Below are 27157 nucleotides of genomic sequence, written 5' to 3' on the forward strand. Positions count from 1 at the left end.
CAGAAATATGACAGGTGTTTTACTTTTGGAGACTTTGACTGAGGTTCTGACAGGTCCCTGGTATGCAGTACTGATTCTTCAGTGTCAGATGCATCTTTGAAAATCTTATTATCCAAATTTCAATGCTTTTGGCAATCTATGTTTTAATAAGGTCATGAGTCACAACTCTTTCAGCATCCAGAAAACTGAGTATCCAGAATTATGCAGTGTTGGTACTTCTGAGGTTTACCAGTTTCTAAAAGTCACAGGGATAGGGACAGCAGCAACTAGAATCAGCCTAGATAAGATAATGTCAGCAGAAATCCAACTGGTGCTTTTCAAACATGTTTGTAATGGCTGTGAAAGTAGAACTTTTCTGCCTGCTTGAGCAAGTACAGCCACTTATGGCAAAGCATCTTAAGGTTTTGATTATGAGTGATTGAGGTAGGACTGAGACCCATTTACCAGTCAGATCATCTTCTGCTGTAATTTCTGGGCTTATGGTCAGCCTGGTCCAATAGTTAAGGATTTCCAGTAGAGAACTAGACTCTGGCAGTCTGCAAGACTCTACTAGATCTATTAATCACTCTGATTTTCAGTTGACCTCTGGGCCACTTTTAGTAACAAAGGCATAGCTCTAGTTAGCAAGACTTTTATTCTCAAAGGAGTCATATTTTCTTATATACTGTTTTAATTTATGTAAGTTGCCCAGGTGCCAACAGGATGGTCAGTATAATAGATCTGAAAGAAACAATTAAGGAGCCATGAGTAATTGGATGGCTTTGCTTAAATCTTTATTAAAAAATACCTGGCACAATAACAGACAATTTTATAGCAGCAAGCAACACAGAATCTCTTTTATCAGATTTTCTTATCACACACAGTTTAGCATCTAGTTTGAAAGGCTTTATATACAAAACTAACTAAAAGCAATATTTAACAGAGAGTTATTTTCTATGTCACTGTAAATCATTGTTCAGCTTTATGCACTGAAATGGTGGAGCTGTTCTGAGTCTGTTATTTTCTTCTGTTTGGATTCCTGCAGTAAAGAATAGATGGAAGAGAACAAAGAGGGCATCTGACAAATATGACAGCCCAAATATTATAGCCAGGAAGGAAAGACGAAAGGCAGACAGAAAGGGAAAGAAATGGCAGTGCTATGCCAATAGTTGAGGAGTTTTTTGTAAGCTATATCACAAGGTAATTGGCTGTGATGTGAATTATGCTTCCCAAGCCAAATGTGAGAATGCTTAACAGACACAGAGGTCAATTATCTCTTAGTAGAACCTGCTCAGAGAAAGAGGCTACTGCAATTAGAATACACTATTAAAAATGGTTAGCCATTTTGGTATTTTAAATCACTACCCTTCTCAAAAGCTCTGCATAGTAATTCTTGTCATTGTATGCCTCATGGAATACTCTGTCCTTGGAAGAAAAAAAAAAAAAAAACCACTAAAAATATTATTCCTCTAAGTTTCTTCTGCTATGACCCTTAAAATTCTGAGATTATTCAAATAAATGAACCAGAAATTTATTTCTAAGTATTATATATGTTTACCTTGTGAATAAAGGGAAATTTGGAGATAAACAGCACCTAGGGAAAAGAAAGATACAATTTGAAAATGTGATCCAAATTCTCAGTGTTGACAGTCTTTAAAAGTGTTGTAAATTACAGGGCAGTCAGATGCAAATTAGGACTCTGTTTCACTTCTTTTCACCTATAATATGACTGAACTTTGAAATCATATCTGCTCCTATATCTTTTTGAGGAACTCTATCATTTTTGTGGCCTTTATTAACAAAATTAAATCTTTTTATTACAAGGTTTGAAATATGAACTCTCTTCTGGGTTGTATCAGGTTTCATTCTGGAGAGAAGCAGAGATAATACTGGCAAAAAACTGTTCCAAAAGATATCTGATATAAGATTAGATAAACTTTTCTTATAGTAGTGCATTTACTTAAAGCAAATTATATTTTTCAAGATGTTTGATCCCAGCTTCTCTGCAAAGGACCTTTGGACAGAAAAGTTCATGCCATATTATGGTGATTAAAAAACAAGTGGGGCTCTGCCACCAAAAATAAAAATTATATCAAGCAGTGAAATTGTTGTTTCACATATACAAAATGTAGCCTTTCACCAAACAATTAGCACAATAAAACTAAGAGCTGTGGTAAACAATAGAAATCCAATTATCAACATAAGGAGCAAAGACCCCCTTTCCCAACTGACACCAAAAAACCACAAAGTTTTGTTTACTATGAACATTCTCAGCAAGGTTGAATATGGCATTTCTTTAGCTATCACTCAAGAAATCTCTTTGTTTGAGAGCTGCTAGTAGAAACAGGAAATGATTATTCAAAATCTTCAACACAAACTGAAAATACATTCTCTTCAATGAGAAAAATAAACCCTGCAAATAAACACTTCTTCATTTTCTAAGTAAAATCAGTTGAGAGGCATAATTTCTCTGAAAAGGGCTGTTTTCCTTCCTTCAAAATACAAAAGTTGCTTAAGCTCTACTTCCATTTCAAAACTCTATTATCTTGTGTATATTTTTGTTTGTTTTGTTGCTATGTTCCTCTCCTAAGAGATTAGTTTCACTGATCTTCAAAGAATTTCATAACAGCAAAATCCATTATTTTACACACAATTTCAAAAATGGTAGCTTTGAGCTTAAATTTTCTGCAGCCCATCCCAATTTAGGATATTGACGATGCACTTGCAAGAGTGTTGCAGCATGCACAAACATTCTTTCAAGCACAATTACCTCTGAAGTATGTATGACTGCACAAACACTTCATTAATTAGAAAAAACTGTTGCTCTTACAGAGTTTAAAAAATTTACTTTGAAAGACACTAGTTGTCCTCAATTGATTTGGGGGGGAATTTTTTGCCTTTCTGGAAAGACAATGTTATTTTGAAGATTGTTCAGTTCTATTCTAAGGTAAAGGTAAAATCACGCTACTAGATCTAAACTTGTGGTGGAATTTCAGATGCTGAACATGTTTCTTAAAATCCTCTTATTCAGACATTTATACCTGGAATATATGTACTAGCTGCTTGCTTGCTAGCTTGCTTGCTGAACTAACTAGGCCTTTGTCATAATTTAAGAATTTAATGTAACTTCCTGTAAGTGTTCAACCAGGTCCTATAAACAGAGAAAAACATATTAAAAAACTAGAAACCATTACATATAGGTCCAGCTTCCTGTATCAACATCCCAGCCACTCTCTGGAACATGAGCTAACCAAATAGTGCAGAATCCCTTAAAACTTATGAGAAGTTTTAGCAGACTGGCGTATTTTTCTGGTTCAGACATCTGTAGAAGAACCATTTTCTACTTTGATGGTTGATGTCATCTGACGCTTTACACACAACCACTTCTTGTGAATACTAGCAGAGAGGTCAAAAGGGTCACAAGTTTTCTTTTTCCCAGTACAGCTTAACGGCTGTTCAGGAGTAACATTTTAATAATGGTTATTTCTAAGAACAATGCAAAACACTATATATTCTTTCCTTATCTTCTGCATTTTTAATTTGCTTTGCAGAATAAGTTGGTAAATGACCCAGGCAGGACTCAAGGGTATTATTCTGACCTACAGAGGCCATGTTTATCCCAGTAGCAAAGTATATGCAAACAATCTCAGTTATAGTTTTCTCCTCCAGCTCCAAAAAAGAGGTTACATTTGTCAGACAGTCTTGTTAGACACCAACAGCGCTGACTTCCAAGCAAGGGCTTGGAAGAAAACAGCAAATGGATAAAGGTAGCTCCTGGAGTGGAAAATGATTCTATTGAAGAGCCAGAGGACTCTTAAAATCCTTGATCTTCTATATCATCCTCTTGCACAAATACATTGGATACACAGGGGTTTATGGCAGATAGAAGGGTATACATAAGGTTAAGACATCCACATCTTCTATCCACAGCTGCTGTGTAACCCAAATTTTCATAATTCCTTGGTTTATTGCAATTGTTACAATATGAAACAACCTTCTACCAAAAGGCTATACACAGCTGAGAGGAGCAGTCCACTTGCTCACCATCACATATCACAGAGAATACACGCTCGTGTTGTTCTCACTCTCCAATGAGAACAGTCAAATCCAAGGTTTCAGAAACCTTTGTAGATACTCACCTACATTAGTATCCCTGTTCGCAGCCCTGTCCTTACTACTCTGGAGCAAAGAAGCTGTTAGCCTTGAGAGAGAAACATGTTTCTTGAACATAGGGAACTAGTACATGAAGCTGAAGTCCACGTCTGGAAGAGATCAAAGACATAGTACAACCTCAGACACAGCTTCCCACCTGTGTACTCTGAGGTCTATGTCTCACTGATTTGGTAAGGAATCGGGGAACAAGACAAAGAGAAAATACTTCTTAACACATATTCTTCCTAGTCTAGGAACTCATTAGGATACTCTGGAAGACTCCCTAAGAGCCTCAGGGAAGGTAGGTGGAAATTTCAATATGCTCAGTCTAATAATTGTCCTCAAGAGGTATTTCTTACAACTGAAGGTGTAACGTATTATTAGTTTTTTAGTTTGTCTGTTTTGGGAGGATATGGGAGTTGCTATTTTTGAAGTGCTAGTTGACCACATAGTGTACAATGAAAGTAGTTGAGTTTGCTAATTTGAAATGAGTCCTAAAGACTTTAATATTCCTTGCACTATAGCAACGCAGAAAGTCATTCCTGTTTAATTAGTTAGGCCAAAGTATTTGCAAAACAATTAAGAATGTAATTTAATTTTGGTGTTTGGTAAACATCCAGGGATTCATTCATTCTGAACTTATGACCTACATGTTGAGTTTACTTTGCGAAGTATCGTTAAACCAGTCAGTTAGAACTCACAATTATAATGCATGACATGGTAAACCTAATGAGTATATATTACAGATTAGAAATATGTGTTAGAAATTTACTTTTTAAAAAGTCTTCATAGCTCAGATAATGAACTGTGGGGTCAAATCAAAATGGTGTCAATGGGGAAGTCCCTTTGGAAAATCTCCATGAAGCCTGAGGCATTTAGCCTTTTAAAAAATTATTTTACAAGTTGCCTCCTCATTCCCATGGAAAGACTAATTCAGTGAACAGGGCATTGTGCCTACACAAGCAGCTCCCACCAGGGCAGATGTAGGCAGAGATAGCATTGCTGTGTGCTACAGTCAGCTGTTTCTGTGGGGAGATAACAAGAAAATTCAGATGACAATTGGCAATTCAGCCAATTCAGACACACAGCAGCAGCCATGTCTGAACTACCATGCAACATGCCTACATTATTAAACAACATAAAAGCTACATAGAAGGACACCACATTTACTCATACAGAGATTAGGGAATGCCAGAATTAAGATTGTCTATCCAGCCTTTATTTTCCTCTTTTGTATATGGAGCATGATTGTCTTCACTCATGTTCACATACTTTCCTCCCCATGAGACTTCCCCTGGCACAGACTCTAAATGGATGATTATTCAAATTTTCATTTCAGCTTCTTTATTGGTTATTTGAACTTATTTAATGCCTATCAAAACCCGCAGTGATTATAAAATTATTCATCCTTTCCAATTCCTCATTAGGTTACGCACAGTCACATCTAAATCCTTCTCAAGCACCAATCTTCACAATGTCCTGAAGGGAAGAATTAAGAGTCCATCTTACAGCAGAAAAGAAAGGAGAGCAAGTACAAAATTGTCAAAATTATCCATTAGTTTTCTGTGCCCAAAATGAAACATCAATACATCATGTACTTTACAGTTTTTATATACTCAAATTATATTTCTACTCGAAATGCAACTGTGAGTACTGAACAAAAGGCCTCTTCTCTGCCTGCAGTTCCTAACCTTGTTCACTCTTCCTTTCCCACCTTCTGCAGTTCAATGAGACAGATTTGTAAAAGAAGGGGACCACTCTGAGTACAGCAACAAAGCAGAAATCAAACTCGAATTTCTCAAATCCCCTTCTGTACCCTCCGTGAAGTCAGACACTTCAGTGACAGACCAGCTATGAGCATTAAAAATCTAAATTATACTAATGACTGCAATCAAAGTTACACTTTGAAAACAAAATAAAGCTTCAACAGGCTATTAAAGTTAAAGTAGTCCTAAAGCAGTCCTATACTAAGACTCATATAAGAGTTTATATCACATAAGCAACCAGGTTAAATTCCTGCATAATATCAAGATGCTCATTCAAAGCATAAAACATCTGGAGCTGCTGAGCAAATACATGTAATAATTTTTACAAAATGGCTGAAACTATATTATTTTCCCAATTTATAAACATGTAAGATATTTTTACTCATAAAACTCTCATCATGAGTTGAAGCACAAACTGAAAGCAGCTTCCTGAATGGGTAATTCTGAGAAAAAGGTAACTGCGACCCTGGTTTCATAAAGGCATGTCCTGAAAGGCATTCCCTGTAAGATTTCAGCACCTACAGGGAGAAAGAGAAGCTCATTTCTTTAAACGTGTGCATGCACCTGGCTGCAGTGGGAGGCATGCCCCAAACTCTGCTGTTTGGGTCGAGTGCCTGCGTCAGGCAGGCTGCGGCGCGGGGCCGCGTTTCCTCTTGCGGATGTCAGCATGTGCCCATCCTGCCCACGCCTGGCTCCCCACTGCTTGAACCCTGAGATTTCCCTAAGAGAAACTGCCAGGCATCCAACACATATCAAATTCAAGCCTGTTTTCTGTGATATGGCCAGACATCCACCAGGGACAAGGCTGAAACCACCAAACCCATTTTACAAGTGACCTAAGCCAGAATCCAGCTCTCCAGAGGCAAAAGGCTAGTAAATTAACCTACTGTGTCACCTAACCCTTCACTATTGATTAGTAATTATTCTTTTCAAATGAAACAAGGACACAGGACATAAGGTCATCTACAGTATATCCTGAGAAAAGCCAATGTTTCCCTACATACTTCCATCAATCACTGTTGAGCACTGACTTGAAAGAAAAGGTTCTCATTGAAATACAATTAAAAAAGTAATTTAACTCAGTCTGAATAAACCAAGAAGAGCTTGAGGATGTGAGCTATTTCTGAGATAGGCATGACAGGCACAAAAATGGTCAATTTTTCTCCAATCTGAGGAAGCCACTGGAAAATTTAATAAAATAAGTAGTCAGTGAGTAAATAAAGCAACCAGGGACCGGTAGTCTTAGTGATGCTAGCTTAGTGATGCTCAAAATTCTTCCATACTGGCTCCCTTTTGGTTATATTGACCTCCCTCCTCCTTTTGATCATTCCTTTCCTTTGTATCTTTTCCTACCTCTAATTAACTGCTAATTAATTGATTGAAAAACATGCTGCTCATACAAATGCACCCACTGAATTATTTTATCACCTTAAAAAACCCTCACTCTACTGTTTTTGAACTATAAATGTTGCAGGCAAAGGAACCATTGAAAAAATAAATATATCTATATCCTTTATGGATACAGCACTTATAAACCTGAGGTAATTAGTGACCCCATAGTGTCCTCTGTGATAACTGATGCTGTATTTTCCTGAAGACTCACTTAGAGCATAGATACATCCCTTACGTTTTCTGAAGCTGAGACTTGCAATGGGCTTTACTCAAGCCAAGATCCCAGGTCACAGCTGCAGTTTCAGACATCACCAATTTGTTTTCAACCCACCATATACACAAACTTTTCTGCAGTAGCATAAATTCTGTGGTGAAAATTCTGAACAGATAGAAACATCGCGGTCTTTAGGACATTCTTTCTGCAACATACTTGATTGCTAGCTTCATTGATGAATTAGTGTTATTGCTTTATTTCAAAAAAAAGTCAGTTATAAGTCATCACACCATTTTCCCAAGATTTTGAATGGTTCTGCTTAAGAGAAAATATGTGATTAGTTTACAATTTCTTCCATGAATTCAGAAGACATATAAGAATCCCATACCTAAGTTACATAAGTGCATATGTAGCATGGGAAATGCAGTACACAGTGTTCTTGATACATTAATGCCATAAGTTTACGGTAACAATGAAAGCACACAGAGTAAAATTTATATTTTGATTAAATCCTGTCAGTCAGGATATTTCTAAGGTAGTGAAACTTGTTCACTATTTCATGGTGAGTTTATGATTCTGATATCTTAAATATGTATGAAGTGTATTTTATCTGAATTCACGTTTGACATATACAAATAGCAGAATCTAAATTTCAGCATTTTGCCTAAGGCCACAATATGAAGCTAATTTAGAATAAAGGTTATCATGCTGCTTAGTTTGGCATTTGGCTTTTATTATTGTTATTATTATTATTATTGTTATTGTTATTATTATTACTCTTTTCTACAGTAGAAATCTCAAAACAGCTATATGTGCTGGATCCAATTCTCAGACCCAGCTTAGGCTGTTGCTAGCAAAGTATTTACCTAGAAAGCAAGCTAAGAACTGACCTAAAAGAAAAGACTGGTCTGAAGTGTAGCCAGGCTTTATCTAATGTGTAAGAAGAGAGGAGTGTATCACTCCTGAGGCTGAAAGCAAAGAACAGAGCCTCCCACCAAAGCAGTCTGCTTGACTCAAACCAGAACAGCCTTCCTTTTCTACCTTTTAATGTGCTCCTTATTTAGCTTTATATCACCTTTGATATGTATCCTTCTTTCTAATCCCAAATATCAAAATTTTTTATTCCAGTGTATGCTAAGGAACATCCATGTCATGCACCTTTCTCTAGGTATCCCAATCCTGTGTTCCACAGCTCCTAAGTAGCATTTCCTACATAGATCTCTTCTCTACACACATCAGTTTTTGTCTATACACATGGAACATCCCAATCAGCTGATTCTGCCAAATTCTAATTTCTGTTTTCTATCTTTTCAGCAGCATCTTCTCTGTTGCTGCAATAGAAGGCATTTAATTCCTTTCTTGTCTTCTTTTACTTCATCTTTCTGAATACACCCATTGTCCTTGTTTTTATTTGGATTGTGCACTGCTGGACAGGCAGCTTCTCTGGCATACATCAAAATATATGACATAAAATAATGTTGGCAACTTTTCCTCCCAATTTCTGAGACTTATTCAAATGTAGGACAAATCATATTTATCTTCACTTTTGCCTATTCCCACAATCAGACACTAATGTACTGCATCTTTCAGATTCTGACCAAGATAATGTAAAATTAAAGCACCCTTCACTCAGAGTTTACTCATTTTTAAGGTTTAAAAGTTTTTCTGATTTCTTCCAATACTATTGAGCAATGAAAACTTCATCACTTATTTTCTTACAGAAAATACTTAGGTCAAGAGTTTTTATGTCCTGAAGATAAACATTTGAGTGCTTTCCCAGCTTGGTGTGGGACCTCCTTCCTTCAGCATTTGTTCAATATGTTTTGGAACAATGCTTTCAGTTTCTCTGCTCATTGAAACTAGAGCAATCCTAGCAGTTTTCTCAGTTCAAACTTCTGGAGTTTTATCATTACTGTGATACCACATTCACATTTAAACTTCAGATTTGTGATTCTCCTGTAAAGTGTTAAAATTTATGTTTTTCTTGGTGATAACATTTGTAGTGAGCTATGCCTTTTCAATAGTTTCTAACAGGAGAGGAAAAAATTAGGCACTATGATGATACCAGGAAGTTGGAAAAAACAGAGGTTCAATTTCTTCAAATATTATTCCCAACATTTTTAATAGCCCTTCTAACATTTTCACATTACTTGAAAATTTGTATTAGATATTTATATAGGCTTTGAGAATAAACACATGATGCTGTGCAAAAAGGGATTGATAATAAAAAAGGGTTAACAGACAGGAAATGATTTGGCAGTGGATGAAATTGCATTGCTGCTCTTTGTTGCTCTAAAAGAATGACCGAACAACATAAATTTGATTGTGATTCCCTACAACTCCTAATGAACAGGTATAAAGATTGTAAATAATGAAAAGAACAATTAATTGCATCTGAGAGTTTAAGCAGACAGTGGACATGAGCAAATTGAAACTAGACAGTTGCTTCAAACTGAGGCCAAAATATTAGCAAAGCAATATGACTACCTCTTTATTGCTTACACTAATGCTTTATTTGAGCAAACAGATGTTCTAGAATTGTAAATCCAATACATCTCATGAATGCTAACATCCTCTGGAAAATAACTAGTTTGCTAGAGCTGGATTACAAAGAAGTTTAATTCTATAAAAAGGAATTTTGTAGCTAGCAGATTTACTAAATCCAAAAGTTCCTTATAGTGAAATATTTTTAAATTTTTTTATAAATTAAAACCAACGTTATTAACATAAAAATGTCAGTGCCCAAGTATTTAAAATTACCTTCTTTAATAATTCTTTTTAAAAAATATGCGCATCTGAACTAGAATTATAATGGCTTCAACACTATGAAATAACATCATACAAGAGACCACAGTTATGTCAAAGCAGCCGTTTCACTTTGGTAAGGACAAAATAGATATTTTTGAATGTGCAAGTCAAGTGAACAATCTGTCATTCATATCTTCATGCTTTTCAATGGCAGGTCCTTCCCCCTCTGGCACTTGTGGTTTCGATGTATCACCCGCCAGGAAAGGACATTGTTCTGGAAGGTTTAACAAAAAAAGTATTAAAATGTAACCACAAAAAAAAATTAAGTAGCATAAAGAATCTGATTCAAACCCACAAAAGAAATTAAATCTAAGTGTAAGTCAATTATGACTGACATATGTCCCTTAACATATGCTAGATACTACTTGCTGCACATGCAGGAAGTTATTAAAACCATTTAACAATACACTTTGCATGATGACAGCCAGATCAAGAAGCACTGTCAATTTAAAAAAAGAGATATATTCAAAAATTCAGTACAGGGATGCAATTAAAAGTCCAGGTGATCATGTAAACCTTTGTAGTTCATTTTTTGGACTGTCAGTCACATGGTAACAAGCTGAAGGGACCCTGCAAAGAGCCATAACTTTCCTCCTGGCTGCCCACAACAGGTCCTGCAAACTCAAAGAAAGAGCTGTGTAGAGAAGTTATTTTCTGAATATAAATGTCAGTCAATGCTAATCCTGCTAAAATTACTGGGAGCTGCAGGTGGTAAAACCTTTTTATATAGGAGTCTGACTTCTGAAAATTTTGTTTGTGGTTATTAGCATTGGGTCATTGTGAAAACTGATACTTAGTATAAAGACGTTCATGTTGCTTTAAAGATAGAAACAGGTGAAGAGAGCTCTGAAATTTCGAGCCTATATTTTGGAAAACCTTTAAATAACAAGATGAGAGTCTCTACAAAGATTTCCAGGAGACAGAGAGAGAGGGAGAGAGAGAGAGAGAGAGAGAGAGAGGGAGAGAGAGAGAGAGAGAGAGAGAGGAAAAAACAGAGGAAAGAAAAGAGGGAGGGAAGTGGAAGCAATATGTTTTTGGTACTCAGCTTGTTTTGCAGGAGGTACAGCTCATTAAAGCACATTCAGAATGATGCTGCTAGGAAAGCAGATTTTGAGTGAATGTTGGTGAGGTCTGCAAATCAGTTGAATTCTACAATGTAAGCACATTCACTACCTCCTGCAGTCAGAGGGGCTGTGGTTTAGCAAACAATTTTTTTGCTGTGAGACCCAGAGTTGCTCACACAGAGAGACCAAAGCTCTTCTGATAGCTCATGTCTAAAAGCCATCCAGCCATGCTCACATAACACCAGGCTCCAACTAATGAAATTATCTAACATCTCTGGCAGGGTGGAGTTTCACTGGGTTCAGGACAGTTCTATTTCTATCTGCCCATGTAGAGATAACAACCAATACATGAAATATAGATTCTTTTCCATATTTTGATATATAAAACTATTGTAACTTTAATAAGAGACTGTCCCCTCTCAGCATCATTGTCTTCTCTGTCCCTTATTTCCTTGATTTTTACTACTTAAATTGCAACTTTTTCAGTACAGCTTCTATTATGGCACCTAAAACAGATGTTCATTTTTGCATTTAGGCTCAATAGGAAGAGAACTACTACTTGTGGTATAGATGGTAAGAACATGCTCTAACCCCTTCCTGGAACATTCCATTCACCAGTATTGAACACCTTGCCATGAATTGACACTTAGTCTCATACAGGTATTGTCTCCACTTCACATTGGAGTAGGACACATAACAGTTACAAAACTTCCCCAAGGTCATTGTGAAGTCCCTGTCAAAACAAGAATAGAACACACATGATTGCCAGTTTCTACTTTAGCTGTATAATGATTATTTCCCTTACACACAATATCTCTTTATGCATATGTCCTTAGTAATAAAAAATAGGGAAAAGAAATACATCAGATATATGTGATGCAGTCTGTAAGCAGAACTCTCTCTAAACAATATGTCTTTCCATTTTTTCCATGAGGCATCAACATCTCTTTACGGACTTTATCATCATTACTGACACATAATCATTCCTTGCAGGTGGAAAACATTGTGCTGAGAGATAATTGGGATAGTTATTGGATATGACTCCTCACTGGTTTTAAGGCAGTATGAAGGCATGATTGCATTCTGCTCAAAAAAAAGAATTAATATTCTCTTCATTTATGTCAGATTGAGTGATTTATGGGTATTGTAAGTACTGCATTAGATTATAAGGTCTAACATTATCTGATAGGATCCAATGCAAACTTAAAATATGGATGCTTTTCCCTATGAGAGAGGAAAACCTGTTTTGGCTGTTTGAGTCATATTTGCTATTGGTTTATCTGGGTGGGGTTATTTGATCCCAACTTATGTGGAGGAAACTGTCATCTCGCGGTGCCACACTCATGGTAAAGGGAACAAATATTTTGAAAACCCTTCCCAGATAATTGAGCATATTAATGAAAAAATTCTGGTCTCTAAATGAGCAGTTTGCTGACACATTTTTGAGCAATACACCACTCTTAGGAATCCTGTTTGTCATGGACAACTTGGGAAGAAAATGGCTAAGAAAACCCAGGTCCCCAAATAAGGGCTTGAGAGCGTGTGGGAGAAAAAGGGGTCATTTAGAGGAAGACACTTCTTAATCCTACAAGATCTTTTAGGGGGAAATCCCTGCCCAGGTACTTGCAGACAGGGAAAAATTCTCTATGCAGAACAAGAAAAATAGTATTTTCATATAGCTAAGACACCTCTAAGTAAGCATTAATTTTGTTGATTCTTAGAATAATATTCACATGTGCTATGTGTGAAGGTTCAGCTGTTTCTTTTAATTCAAATTGTGTCACACCTGAAGAAGATTAAACAGGTTAAAATATGTGCACTATGTGAACAGCAAGTATGGGATACCAAGCAAATGAGGACAAATATATTTCTGTAACAAAGCTAATATTTTGTCTTTAATTCAAAATTGGTCTGATCCAAAGCCTGCTAGAATCAATGCAAGCTTCTGCATTAACTTCAGAGGGTTTTGGATCAAGGCCAGTATCATTCCTGTTGTTAGGGCTCATTGTTTAATTTTAGCAAAAGAAAATTCTTTAATTTCCTTTTTTAGAATAAAAAAGATTACAAGACCAAATGTCAGTTGTGCCTATTTTTTTATGAAATGCTTCTTCACTGGATATTTTGTCAATAGAATTGTTAAGTTGTGGCATATTTTTAAGATTTTGATCAATGCAAAGGGATGTTAGAAATTAACAGCCCCAAAATTTGCATCTCATGCTATGGAAATGTCCCAGGATGGGAAGAGGAGAAAAAGTAAAGAAACCATACATAATTTTATTGCCTAGGAAGAACTTTGGCTATTGTTCTTTGCTGCTTTCATGGGATATAATGTCACTGTATGCAATTCTGCAGGCATTTCCAGTCATTGTTTCATATACAGAATTCCCATTGAAGTCAGTAGCGTGCAACTCTGTGGCAGGATACGGCTGTAAGGGCAGTGAATTTTATCCTAATGTAACAAGTCAGAGGACTGCAAAGTCATCACTAAGCCAGGTGATGATACCACTGGAGCTGAATTTCCTCTGAATAAAACAAGAAAACATGAAGATACAAGACACCAAGTCCAGCTCCGCCTGCTGTTTCTCCACAGCCAGAGAAAATCAGGTGAAGTGTTTGTAACCTTCTCACTCTTCCAGTCACCTCAAAAAGCTGAAGAGGAGAAAGCAAGCTCTTCCACTATACAGGCAAAACATCTTTGATTCCAAAATTCCAGTTCCATCTTTCCCTGGAATAAACCAAAGCTTGCTGCAAAGATGTCATGCCGTATCTGCTCTGTTTCACAGACATCTGACAAAGAAAATCACATGGACCTTTGAAAGATGTAGGAGACATTGAGGTTTTTTACTTGTTTATGGGGTTTTTTTTTGTTTTTTATTACAGTCAGCACTTTATTGCTAGATCATTATTACCTCCAAAAGTCTGGTTTAATGGTAGCTGTTACTAACTCAGCCTAATTCTCAAGTGATCTGCTACCTGCCTCACTGAAATAAAAGTGTGATCCACTAATATCTTTTCAGTTTTTAATACATCTGTGTCCTTAACCATGAGATGCAGGGCAGCTATCAAGAAATAAGTCCAGAAGAAGCATTCTGTTATTGGAGGGCAAAACTCAGCCAGCCACACCTTGGACATAGGCTGGTGGGAATATTGCAGGCTGTCCCAAACACTGCTCATGGCCATGAATATGGCTGCCTTCTAAGTGGCCCCCAAAACCAAATATGTTGCACTTAAGACACCAGTGTCATGGATATGATTTCTCCAAATGTTCAGTCTTATGGCTATTTTCAATTTTTCATTATTATTTTGTGCCTGAGGTGATTCTTAAAAAGAAATTCTGATGGAAATTATTTTGTCAGTTTTATGAGGAATGGAAGAATGAAGGATATAGTCTCATTGTAAAAAAAAAAAAAAAAAAAGGTGGTAACACAGCTCCTGCAAAAATGTCTGATTCTGAGATGTGGAATTTAGCATGGGTCTCTTCTGCATAGTTTCAGGGGGAAAAATAGATTGAGTTACAATAAACAAGAGAAAAATCATTCTAGTGCTTGCTTGGTAGACAAATAGCCTGAGGAAGAGCATGTGTGATATCACCCATGATAAGGGAGAAAGGAGATACCATGTCATATTGGTTCTCGGCAAATCTGGATTTTGTCTCCCTTTCTGCCGCTGGCTTCATGGGTGACACTGAGAAAATCACTTTTCTCTACTCTGTCTCTGCTTCCCAGCTTTAAAATTAGGAAAATATATACCTAGAATTTTTTTCTTCTTTTTTTAAATTTCCTTCTTTTCTATAAACCCTCAATTAAGGATTCAGAAAAGAGTTAGATAGTGTTAATATTATTCTTATGAGTAGCCTAAACTAACGTGAGAATAAATCAGAAATTATGACTCTACAATTTCTTTTAACACAAATTATACAGAGTTCAGTCTAGCAAAAAATTATTTTGTATAAGAGGATAAAGAAACAACAAGGCTACTTGTTGGGTACTTTTCTTAAAGCACTTATTGATTTAGGTTACTTCATACTTATGAAGTTTGTGTGTCTTTTATGTTTTCTTTAGTGAGATTATACAACTCCACCCTGGGAAATGCAGAGGGTTGGAAACACCAAAAAAAATGAAACACAGCATTTGAAGTCGTTTTTCAAATGGTAGGTGGTTCCATTTTATGTCTATTTTAAAAATAATTAAAATTTTAGGAGATAAAATGCTGCTCCATTTAGGACTACATCTACATATGTGTATGTGTGTATTTGTGGGCACACATGTGCACCTATATACTTTAATAAATGTTTGGTTCTGTAAAGCATTTTAGAAGCAATAAAAATAATAAAATCTGGTCTCTCAGCTTCTTTAATTGACAATATCTCATTAAACCGAAGGATTCATTATATTCCAAGTGCATGGCAAACGACAAGTCAAAAAGCTTACTTGGAGCCAAGGGCAACAGGGGAGTTGCTTTTTTCAAGAAACATGGCTGTACAGAACCTGCAAAGTTTATGGAATCTCTCTGGTTTGTATTGCTTTACGAGATTTGACAGAGGAGTATTGTTTCCAGAAGTGTAACTTCTTAATGTGTTTCCCAGAATTCTGAAAATATTGTACGTAGGCAGTAGTGGTCTAAGGGTCACCTGCATCCTGCTGGAATAAACCTACCTATACATGGATAGAAGTGCATAATGATATAAAGATTTTTTTTTTTTTTCAGTAGATTCTTAAGAATTACTCAAAGCTGTTGAGATACCAAGGATGTTTTTATCACAAGAGAAGTATACTTTAAAATATTTTGTGTTAAGCAAAACTTTCTACTTTGTTGTTTGTTAATATTTAGCAGACAGCACAACACCCTTCTTCCCCTGCCTCTTCATTTCATTAAAGGCCTCACAGGTAGCATTCAAATGAGGTCTGAATTTCTAATACAAATTAACTTGATCCAGAAGTCTCTTCTCAAATAAATTATCCTGATTATCAGTACAGTCTCATATGGTATTTCCATGGACGTAAAGCACACACAACAAATATTTTAAACCACTGCTCTTCTGTACTGGCCATGTGCAACCAATTGATTGCTTTTTTCTTTTTTATTTTTAATAATTAGTTCTTTTTTTTTTTTAATAATCTGTGAGCTGTAAAGCACTTATCATGGCTGCCACCCAGACTTTCCAATAACATTAAAACAAAGCAAAACAAAAGAGCCCTCAAATATTGACTCAGTAATCTATCTCCCTCCCTCAAGGAAAGCTCGCCTGCCTGCCATAAAATTCAAATCAGTTGCACACACACAGTTATGAAAATATGGGCCTCAAAACTTCATTCAAAATCCTGATTACACTAAATATAGATCAACACGTAATTTCTCCTTCCTTTCTATTTTTAAATCAAGTTTTTGACAAATGTTGAAATTATAATGAATGGTTTAGATTGTTTTTCTTTCTTTTTGCACAAGAGAGTTTGTGGAGGGTTTCATGGGTTTAATAGCTATTTATTCTTTATTGCTCCTTTAAAATACTAATAAAAGTGATGAAAAGGTAAGAAAAATCATCACCGATTGCATAGGAATTCGCTTAAAATACGATCTTTCCTTTGCTCAGTTATCATCTGTGGTGGTGTTTCCTTACAGAAATGGTAAAGGGCTAAAAGTTCTTAATAAAAAACACATGCTTTTCTTTACCTCACCACCTCACTTGAATGTATTCCCCTGAGGAAAACTACACCAGGCTAACCACTGCAAGGCAGCCTTATGGTAAATTGGATCCTTTTTTAAAACATATTCCCAGAAGATTCAGTTTAATACACTGTTTCTGAGAATACCTCTGTAAGGTTGTCTTTTTCCTTTGATAGTCTTGCTTTTCGTATTTTGAAGCAATCTCAGCTGGTTAAAGACAGGAACAGAAAACCCCATTTTGAGACAATTAAGCACTGAAGACCAGAATTACTGGTCCAAACCTTAAAATATGGAGATACTGAGAAGAAGCTCTTATCATACTTATAGCCAGGTCTCAAATATAATGGACACTCTAGTTTAAAAGTGATAAATTGGTTGGTAAGGGGTTTTTAAATTATGTTTTAAAAGTTGATGTTCATTTGAGAAAATATCCCCCCCACATAAAATGGGAATTACTGTGGACTCAGCAGACAGACTTGTCTTGGAAGAAAAAAAAAATTAGGCCAGATCTTCCCATTTGAAAATGGGGTGTTGAGGTCTGCCAGTGATAATCGATTCCACATAAAACAGCTTCACTTCCTTGTTCAGGAGCAGTGATATAGCCTTGCACATTAAAGGGGGCAGAGGGGGAGAAAAGGATCTTAATTCAAAGACAGAAAGAGAGCCTAGAACAAGCATTTGACCTTGCTCTGAAGGCAAAAACTAGTAAGTGCTAAATGAAATTTTAAAAAAAAAATTGTGATTGGAGAAATGAGAGTATCAGATCAGCTGGGTTTCAGGCAAAGCTGCTTTCCAGAATGGTTAAGGGGACAAAATGCCTTACAATACACTCCCCCATTGTCCACCATGCAAGTAGCTTCAAAAGCACACCAGGAAGGGACTTCTTCATGATGGTGGTAGGTACAAGGAAGCTTACTGGGTTAGGAAGAGGCTTGTTTCCTTTGTAATTTCTCTCTCAGACTGTGAAAGGTTAAAATGGTTAAGCAGTTTTCTTTCACTCTGTATTATGGCTCATTCCTACAAGCAATAAAATGAAGGAATTACTTGTAAGGGCAGAAATGTCATTATTTTTGCACTCATCCTGACCCCAGCATCTAAAAATACAAAATGCTGGAATCTCTGGAGCAGGTGACATTTTAAAAAAGGGCCTAGGGAAGTCTAATAGTGTAAAGGCTAAATGTACTTAGGAGGTGGAGGAACAGAAATAGAGAGATATCTCTGCTTCTGACCTAGGCCTAACAAGATTGGCCACATAATTCATTTCAATGACTCCTTGTCTGTGCAGTTTACCTCTGGGTTTAGACAGAAACATTTCTCTTTAGCATAATGGATCACAGTGTCAAGTTGCCTACCTTCTGCCTCAGAATGGGGTTAATTTTAGCCTGATCCTCATGTTGAACACACAAGGAATATATATGACTCATCAACCTTTGCCAAAAGCATAAGATGCATTTCTGAAACTCAAAGGCTATCTGCTATTTGAAAAGGTTTGGCTGCCTTGTATTAATCGAACTGAGCTTCCTTCAGGTCTCCAGCAGCCCTACAGGAACTACACAAGAAGGTATATAAAATTTCTAAAACACTGTATCACAGTTCAGCAATCCCCCTTTTTTTTCCTTCTCTTTTTCTTCTTAACAGCCTCACCATACACCCAGCCAAAATCAACTACTTAATTCTGCTTCCACAGGGATACTGCATTATTTCTAGTGTATTTGCTAGTATTTATCCTGCAGGCTCTCATCTCTGAGCATGCCACAGCCTGGAGAATCATGCATTTGAGCAGGTGTTAAAGAATTAATGGAATGGTAAGCAAAATATCTTTTTACTCCTTTTGACTGGAAGGCAGACAGGGCTAAATACTGAAGTATACAAGTGAAATTTCAAGGAGCCAATGAGAAATCCAGTAAGGATGGCCATGTAATTTGAGACCAATTAAGATATTTTTCAGTATTTCCCTTAGTTTATTTTGTTATAATCAACAAATACCTGCTAACACTGACTGCCCTCCACTCTAATTTCCAGCTCTTATGTGGAGTCAGGCCACCTACAAAGGCATAAGCAAAGTATTCAAAGGGCAGAATAGCGTAATCTTAGTACGGGAATTTTAAGCACTTCCTGTCTCAGAGGACCTACACTTTTTTTTTTTTTTTTTTTTTACATTACTTTTTCAGAGCAGATTTGACATAAGGCTAAAGTCCCTGCTATACTGCAGGTGGTAACAAAAAACTCATGGGCTTCACCACAGTCAGGCTTTCACTTAAGGACACTGTATCTTACTTTGCTGCGGCAAACCAAAACTGAGTCCAAAGAGCAGATATGTCAAGCAACCTGGTGTCATTTGTTAAGAGGTATCTCTTTACCTGCCACAGTAGCAGCCTGTTTTGCAGCAGGAAAGGTGCAGTTCCCTGTGACATGATCCTGTTTTTCACACAGGCTGTTCTGCTTCCCCAAAGCATAATGACTCATCAGATTTAGCCAGGAGCCATATCAAAAAGCTTCAGTCACACATTGCTTTGCCATTTACTGCTGTATTTACCTTGCCCTCCTTACAGGAATGTTTTTCCCTGTGCCCATCTTCCCAGCAGAGAAACCAGGCAGACCAATGCTGGGGTGCTGCAGCTTTGGCAACAGGCTTATCTAGCAGTGTCTTTCTTGCCTTTCCTACTTCAGAGAACATCAAACCCCATCTCTTCTTCTCTAGCCGCACAACAACCCTTTAGGGACAACCTTTTGGTCAAAGCATGGCCACTGCTTGCTGTCAGAGCCAGCTCCCATCAAGGGTAACACCGGCTTTTTGCCACCTAGCCCCTCTGTGCCAGCTACAGTGGGGGATACTGTCATTGCACTGATAATTTTTGCCAGAAGCAAAAGTCAACCCCTCTGAGATGCAGAGAACCTCCTGTTACAAACTGGCATAGTTCCATTAAATTTATGCTGAGTTACACCATTTGCAACCCTAAGTCTATCCTCTTGTGTATATGAATTATGAAACAGATTTTAGTTACAGTATCCCACGTTGCTCCTCAAGTAATAAACCATATAGTACTCCCAGTCTCCTTAGATGCATGTTTAGCAATATCTTATAATGTTTTTTTATAGTTTTCCTACCTTCACTAATTTCATTAACTTAATTGTCAATGTCTTTATGCTTATTGAAAAACCTCAGGTTAAAAATGGTTGTTACAGAACAACAGAACTACAAAAGAAAATCACTGATTGGAATACAACTGGCAAAAATAAAGAGGTTCATTCTTTAGTTTTAGTTATAGCAGAGCATATAATCAAGCTCCAGATTTTGGATGCATATGAAATATGAACCCTAATCTAAATGAAAAGTAACCTCCACTGTAATGGGATGGAACAAAAACCATAGCTCCAAACACTCCTAAAATTTGGGGGTTTCTAAATCTGGATTTGAAATTTATGGCTTGTGCCTACTCAAATAAACTTCTATTTAAAACCATATTTCAATAAACTTCTATTTTGTGGTTTGAGCCTATTTAAGTAAGCCCTTTAAAATTGACTTCTATTTATAGGCCCCAAATTTATTTACAGTATCATTTTTTATGATTTTAGGATTAGCTATATCTTTATGTAAATAAGAACCTTTGTTCAGAAGATATTTCTCCCTTCTTCATCCATGACCATAATCTAGGGGATACAGCAGAAATGGTTGCATCATCTGTTTATTATTAAAAAATAAATCACTTATTGGCAGTGGTTCAAAATAAGAACATAGAAGAAAGATGAGAGGGTGAGAAGATTCTAGTTCCTCTTCTTTCCATAATTTCTTTCTTTTCTTCTTATCTTTGACTATTGCTAAAATTTATGACCTTTAACACAGTGTTAAAGACATCACCCAAAATGAAATTACCACATTTTTAAAAAATATTCTTTCTGACAGAATCTATATTTTAGGTGCCATTCTTTATTATTGATTGCCATCAATATTTGCCTTTCCTTTTTTCTTATTTCCTTATGTCTTTCCTTTCATTTTACCCAAGTCTCTGTCAGTCTTTTTCCTTCTGTTAGTACCCCTTCCCTCCTGTTTTGGACCAAAAAACAGTGGTGAACACAGGTGATCCTCAGAGATCAAAAGTGTATGTGACTGTGCTAGAGTCACCTTGCAGTATTAAGGCTTTTATAGCTTCCTTCTTATCTCCCCATTAGCACTTGAACTATACCTCTTTTTCATAAGGCTCCAGTCTCTCTCTCAGGAGAGATGAGCAAAGAAATAGATGACAGTTACCACTTCTAGGTTTTCCAAAAGTTGGCAATCAAAGTGAGAAGTCATGAATCTACAGTACTGCTGCAATATCATTTTCTGTAGACCTAAGACACAAATTGTCATATGATTCCTTTAGGCTCCCTTATACCTCATATGCTATGTTTTTGTTTTAACAAAGAAAAAGGTCCATCCTTTTTTCCATTTCAACTGAGGAGATATGACAAAAGGCAGTTTTCATGAACTAATTACAGTCCTTTGGAAATTACCTTTTGTGCTAGGAAAATATTTTTTCCTACTGATAAGAAAGTAAGCAGTATGAATAAAAAGTACTATTTAAAGAAAGAGTACAGTTATATAACCTTTCCACAAAATTCAGACAATTTTTTAGCTCCACTTTGCAAGAAGAAGTATGCTACTTCCGCAGAATTATACACACAATAATCTATAAAAAGGTTCCTACACAGAAAAACATAATGGGTTTTTTCTCTTTGGAAGAGAGTATTGCCTTATGTCAGTGCACATTCACCATTCAACAAAGCCATCACATTTTGCCATATTCTAGCAGCAGAACATGCCTGCATACACTGTTGTGTCCTTCGCTTGAAAACCAAGGAGAAATGTGTGCATATGACAGACTCCTCAGGGTGCAGGTTCACAGTCACTATAAGCTGATATGGGGCCCCACTATCACTAAAGCAGAGCTCTAGGTCAGAATGCAGTTGCCTACGCTGGAAAACTGTGATCATTATTTCATTTTTTTGTTGCTGATGAGGTCAAGAAGGACATCTGAGTAGTCCTCCCAGCTCAGTATGGCATTTACCAGCACCACTGCCAGAAATTTGGTTGAAATGCAATCAAATCTGGTGACATTTAAAGAAGGTATGTATGTACCAAGAGGGGTCATGTAAGTTAAAATGCAAGTTAAATTATTTCACATTTAAGATATACACAAGAAAGCATTTACTACAAACTGTGTTTGCAGTGTATTCCCCACTTAGAGGTAGGGCCAAGAAAGCAAAGGCATGAACCAGTACTCAGGTTAAGAACAGGGCTGAGGATTTTTCTACTGCTAAAAACTGTGTGCAAAAGTGTTGCATACACTATTCTTCAGTGTTTGGCCAGTGTGTTAGAGAACCCCACAGGTAGTTTCTAAGCATAAAGGTGTAGCTCAGGCTTTCAGGTTCCCTCAGTAAACCCAACTATCATGGAAAACAGACCAAGATGTGTATGGTACCCTAAAGACATGAATTATTCACGTCATTCATTTTACCTGCTATTTCCTAGAACCCCTGAGTGAGCATTTCCTTTTCAAGCTGTATGTAAAGTGCATTGAGAAAGACCCAGTTGTTTGGATGAGGTACCAGATTTGCATCTGTATTAGAAATATTCTTCCCCTCTCTCTATCTCCCCCAATGAAGTGAACTGAGTCATTATTTCTCATTTTAATAGAAAACAGGATGGTAATTTTTATACAAGAAAAACCAAACAACATGTGAATCATGCACAAAATCTTTTTATTTTTCCAGGAAGAGTAGAACCCTGAAAAGAACTGTTAACAAATAGTGGCACACTACTTTTGGTGCCCTTCTGCCAGCCAGAAAAAAAAACAGCAGCAACAACAAATAAAAGAATCACAAAGAAGCTCCATAGTTTATCAACTATACCACTGAGCCTCTTGGCCATCACTGTAAATCTCTTCAAATTCTTGCTCCTGTTTTGATGGAAAACATTCAGTTCTATAATAACAGTACTTAGATAACCTGTACTTGACCTGTCTTTGGATAGTGATGATTTTCCATACAAGATGTTTTACTGTGATAACACAGTGATTCAGACACTCTATCTTAAGGCAGCTGGTGTACAAGTGCTTGGCTCTGGAAATTTTTTTCTCCTCTGCTATTTGAATGTAAGCTGCGTGCTGAAGGCCTTTCATGCCAGGCACATTTTCAAAGTATTCTCCCAGTTAATGCATTTCCATTAGAATTCCACTGTTTTTTATTTCAAGAACACAGCACTGCACCCATGGGAACTGAGCTTTTCAGGTGTTAAAGAGGATTTGTTATAAAGAAAGTGATTATAATAGGATTTAATGTAATTGAAAGTCAAGGTACAGTAGCCATACACTGTATCAGAGACAGCATTAAACTTGTTTTGTGTGTGAAGGAGTTTTGCTAAGTAAAACCTGGGGCCACAATGAATAAACCAGGGTGGAAGACCTCCTGCTGCTGTGCTCCGTTCATTAGGCAGTGCTGTCCTGACTGCTTTGCTCCCCAGAGAGGCAGGGCGAGCAGCAGAGCTGAACAACCAGAGACTTGTAACAGCATGAAAAAAACCTTCGGAAATAGCACAGGCAGCTCCCACAGATTCAGCCCATCTACGCAAGTCCCCATCCTGTGGGTTGTCACCAGCCCTGGAAGAAGTGTTTCCAGCCATAACCCCAGGTAGGTCACACAGATGGCCTGGCATTGCAAGGCAATGCTTTTGTGCATTTTGCACAGCACCAATGTGAAACTAATTTGACTCTTCCACAAATTCACTGCATTCCTCTGTACCATCTACCCCACTGGCAATCAAAGGAGTTGTCAAAACTCTCTGGAAGAACCCTGTTCCCCTTAATTGCTTTCCTTGCATCCTTGAAATCCTGTGGACAGATGGGCTTACAGTATCTTACATATTTAAATAACCCTTATTATCAAATAATTGCCATTCTTCAGAATTTTCATCCTCTTTTTTTCTTATCATAGCTTGCACTCTTTACTTTTGGCTTCATTCCTGCTCTCTCTCCATTTTCCAGAGGATCTTGCTTACCTCAAACAGCATTTTGAACTTCACCATCTAATTGTAATTTGTTTTCTCTTTCTTCCTGCTTTCTTTTTAGCTGCTTCTGTGAGTGCTACAATGTCCTTAGATAACTTCTTTCTCGATTGGAGGTGGGTAGTAGAAGTCACTGCTATTATCTTTTATTACACTTCTTCCCTTTTTGCTATTCTTCAACATTATGCATGCAGTAACTTCTCCAGATCAGAGGTCAGGAATTCAGACTCGCTAGTATTTGGGCACTTTTATACCCCTAGCTGACTTGGTCAAAATGTTTTTAATTTAAAAGATAAAAAAGTCTCTTTGAATAAAAATGTACTTTCAAGGAAAGAAAAATACATACTTTACAATGTTTTTCACAGCAAAGAGAACTGTTCCAGAAAGAAATCCATTCAGATCAGACCAACCCCAACTAGACTGAGGCTTTAACCAAGCTATTGCTGCAGTTTTCAGTTTTCACTTTTCACGGGAAGTCTCAAACAAAAAGCCTGACATTTTTCTTTCAGATTTCCTAGAGATAATTGGCATTTGGAGGTCATGGTAAACATAGGTGACTGCATACATCTGCCCTTAAAAAAACAGTGACAGCTCTGTATTTTGGATCTTCATGCATGTGGTTCTTCACACTGAACAAAGATGCTTAGAAAAATGAAGCATTTTCATGCACTACAGTGAGCGTAATTTTCTCACAAGCTGTTCTTTCCTGACATAGAATGTATGCTTGAATTTGAGACAACCACAAATCAAACAACTTGGGGTTTGCTGCATGTATGCATACATGAACCAGCACCATAATCATCATTACACACCACTCCTTTGCTTGTTGCCATCCCTGGTATGTGGGAGGGGCCTCCCTCAGTGGTGTTGCATGGCAGCAACAGCATGAGCAGCAACCAGAGAGCTCCAGTTTTAAGTGACACGTTCCTGGATAGTTTGCTTCCCATGTCTCTCCCCTTCCACAGCTCAAAAGCTGCATGAGTGTAAAGAGCAGAGGTTCTGCTCTGAGCAGGCATCAACCAAGAAAGGTAGGCTCTCATTTCAGAAAGGAAACAAATGATGTACCATCACCTGAGGAGGTGGAGGTGTTGGGTCGCAGGAGAGAAGGGTGGCTGTTTATTTCCTTGCTTCATGTCTTGAAATTCCACTTTAAGATTCTCCCGGATGTGGCAAAAAATTGGAAATCCCAGATTCATCATTCCCATCCTTCTCTTATTCTGATTACAGTCTGGGCAGCATCTGCAACTCTAAACCACCTGTTTTATTACATTTCCCAAATGTGCAGTGACCACACACTCCTAGCATTCCTTGTACACAGAAGAGAAAAAAATATTTGCACTATTATTTCTTTTATTTCTGCCACTTCACTTCTCTTTTTTGAGACCGGATTTGTATCCATTCTTTCTGAGGAAGAAAGAAAAAACACAACAATTAAGAAAGTTCGTGACAAAAAAGAGTGAAATGTCACCAAAAATTAGTTAAGAACACCAACTTGAGAAACCAGTTTAGAACACACATAGACACACACACACATACACATGCACAAAACAATTAGTGTTTCAAGCTTAAAATTCAGAACCTTTGATGAAAATGTGCAGTGGTGAGAGGATCAATTTCTGATGATGTTCTTGAAGGGCAGAAAGAGAGATAATAACTTTGATGGTGGCTCTTTGTTTAAATGACTATTGTTTGTAGTTAGCTGCTATTTAATCTCCACTACAGAGAGGAACCACTACACAGCTAAACTCTCTTCTAATGAGATCATTATTTTCTTACCACTCTTCAGAATGAATGTCATTTTACATAGCAAAACTACAGAGGCAGCATTTTAGAACACTGCTACCTTTTATCTAACCAGCATAAGAGGCACTTGAGAAAAGGACAAGGAGGGTCAAGAAGAAAATGTAAGCGGCAGAGCTTCTTTGCCTGGCAGGCAAGGGAAGGACAAAGGAAGAGGTCCATGATAACAAGACTGACCGTCATTATCAGTGGAGAGGGGTCCAGTCTGCAAAGTTTCATAAATACTTACAGCAGGTCTGGCCCAGTATATTAAAGGGATTTGTCTGGGTTTAATACCAACCTTAGGGGTTTAGTCACATTTTTAACTACCGCTAAATTTTGTTTAAGACTTCGACATTTGCCAATTATTATCCAGCCTGGAAAGATATCAGGAAGCTTAACAGCGTCAGAAACCTCGCCGCTTTTGCGTACTGCCCCTTTAATGAGAGAAGTCTCTCCCTCCCAGACAAAGGGGACATGCATGCGATATGTGCCATTTTGCATTTCATTTTAGCTGCTGCAGACTCGGGGATGGGAGCCAGTGCATTCTGCTACAGCGGTTTCAAACCCTCCTGCCTCCTGCCCGCCCTGCCCCTGGTCCAGATGTTGCCTGCCTTCCCCTGGAGCTCCGGCAGCATAACCCAAACCCATGTCCGTGCCTCAGCCACTGCAGCCCCAGCTTAAAGAAAGGGCGGCTCTGCACTGACACACCGCATCGCTGTTCCGGCATGGGATCCTCGAAGCAGGGAGACAGAGAGGGAGGGTGCGCACTCTTGGAGGCAGTCATGTTTTAAATTGCTGTGAGTCGCTGCTTTGGTGCTTGCCACTCGGATCAGTCAAGCAGGGCATTCATATTCATGGAGCTGACACTCTACCTGTGCCCCTCTGCCTTGTTAATAAATGAATGGAAGATTCCGAACAGGAATTTGCAGACCAAGTAGCTGCCTAGAGCCAGCTAATCAGGAAAAGTAGTCCCAGGGAGCAGGTAGAATTTATAGCGCCAACATTGAGCATTCAGAACCGTGAAACTGGCCCAAGGAATCATGAGAGCTACTTAAAAATCATGTGATTTTAATAAAAAATTCGCATGGGAATGCTTTCATTTGCTTTTGGATTTTACAGATTCCCAGGATCATGTTTATAAACTTTTAGCCAGAATTTAAGGCCCTGAAGGCTCTTGTTAAAAAGGGAAAGAAAGATCTGCATCCCCCCCCCCCCCCAAACCACACCCCCCGCAATCCCAGGAACGAGCCACATGACAACAAAAGATGTGATCAGAAATCCTACCACTTGTCAG

The 27157-nt window shown here is 37.5% G+C and overlaps 1 long non-coding RNA gene across 1 annotated transcript in view; it reads right to left on the reverse strand.

Annotated features, from left to right (window-relative positions):
• Nucleotides 1-16494: 16494 nt before the first annotated feature.
• The window catches only part of LOC140683725 (uncharacterized), a 31420-nt gene continuing 20757 nt past the window's right edge, over nt 16495-27157 (reverse strand). Inside the window, exon 2 of the long non-coding RNA XR_012055088.1 lies at nt 16495-25485. This is a non-coding gene — a long non-coding RNA (uncharacterized lncRNA). The remainder of the gene's footprint in view (nt 25486-27157) is intronic.

Source organism: Taeniopygia guttata, chromosome 3 (genome assembly GCF_048771995.1).
Source record: "Taeniopygia guttata chromosome 3, bTaeGut7.mat, whole genome shotgun sequence".
Classification (NCBI taxonomy): Eukaryota; Metazoa; Chordata; class Aves; order Passeriformes; family Estrildidae; genus Taeniopygia; species Taeniopygia guttata.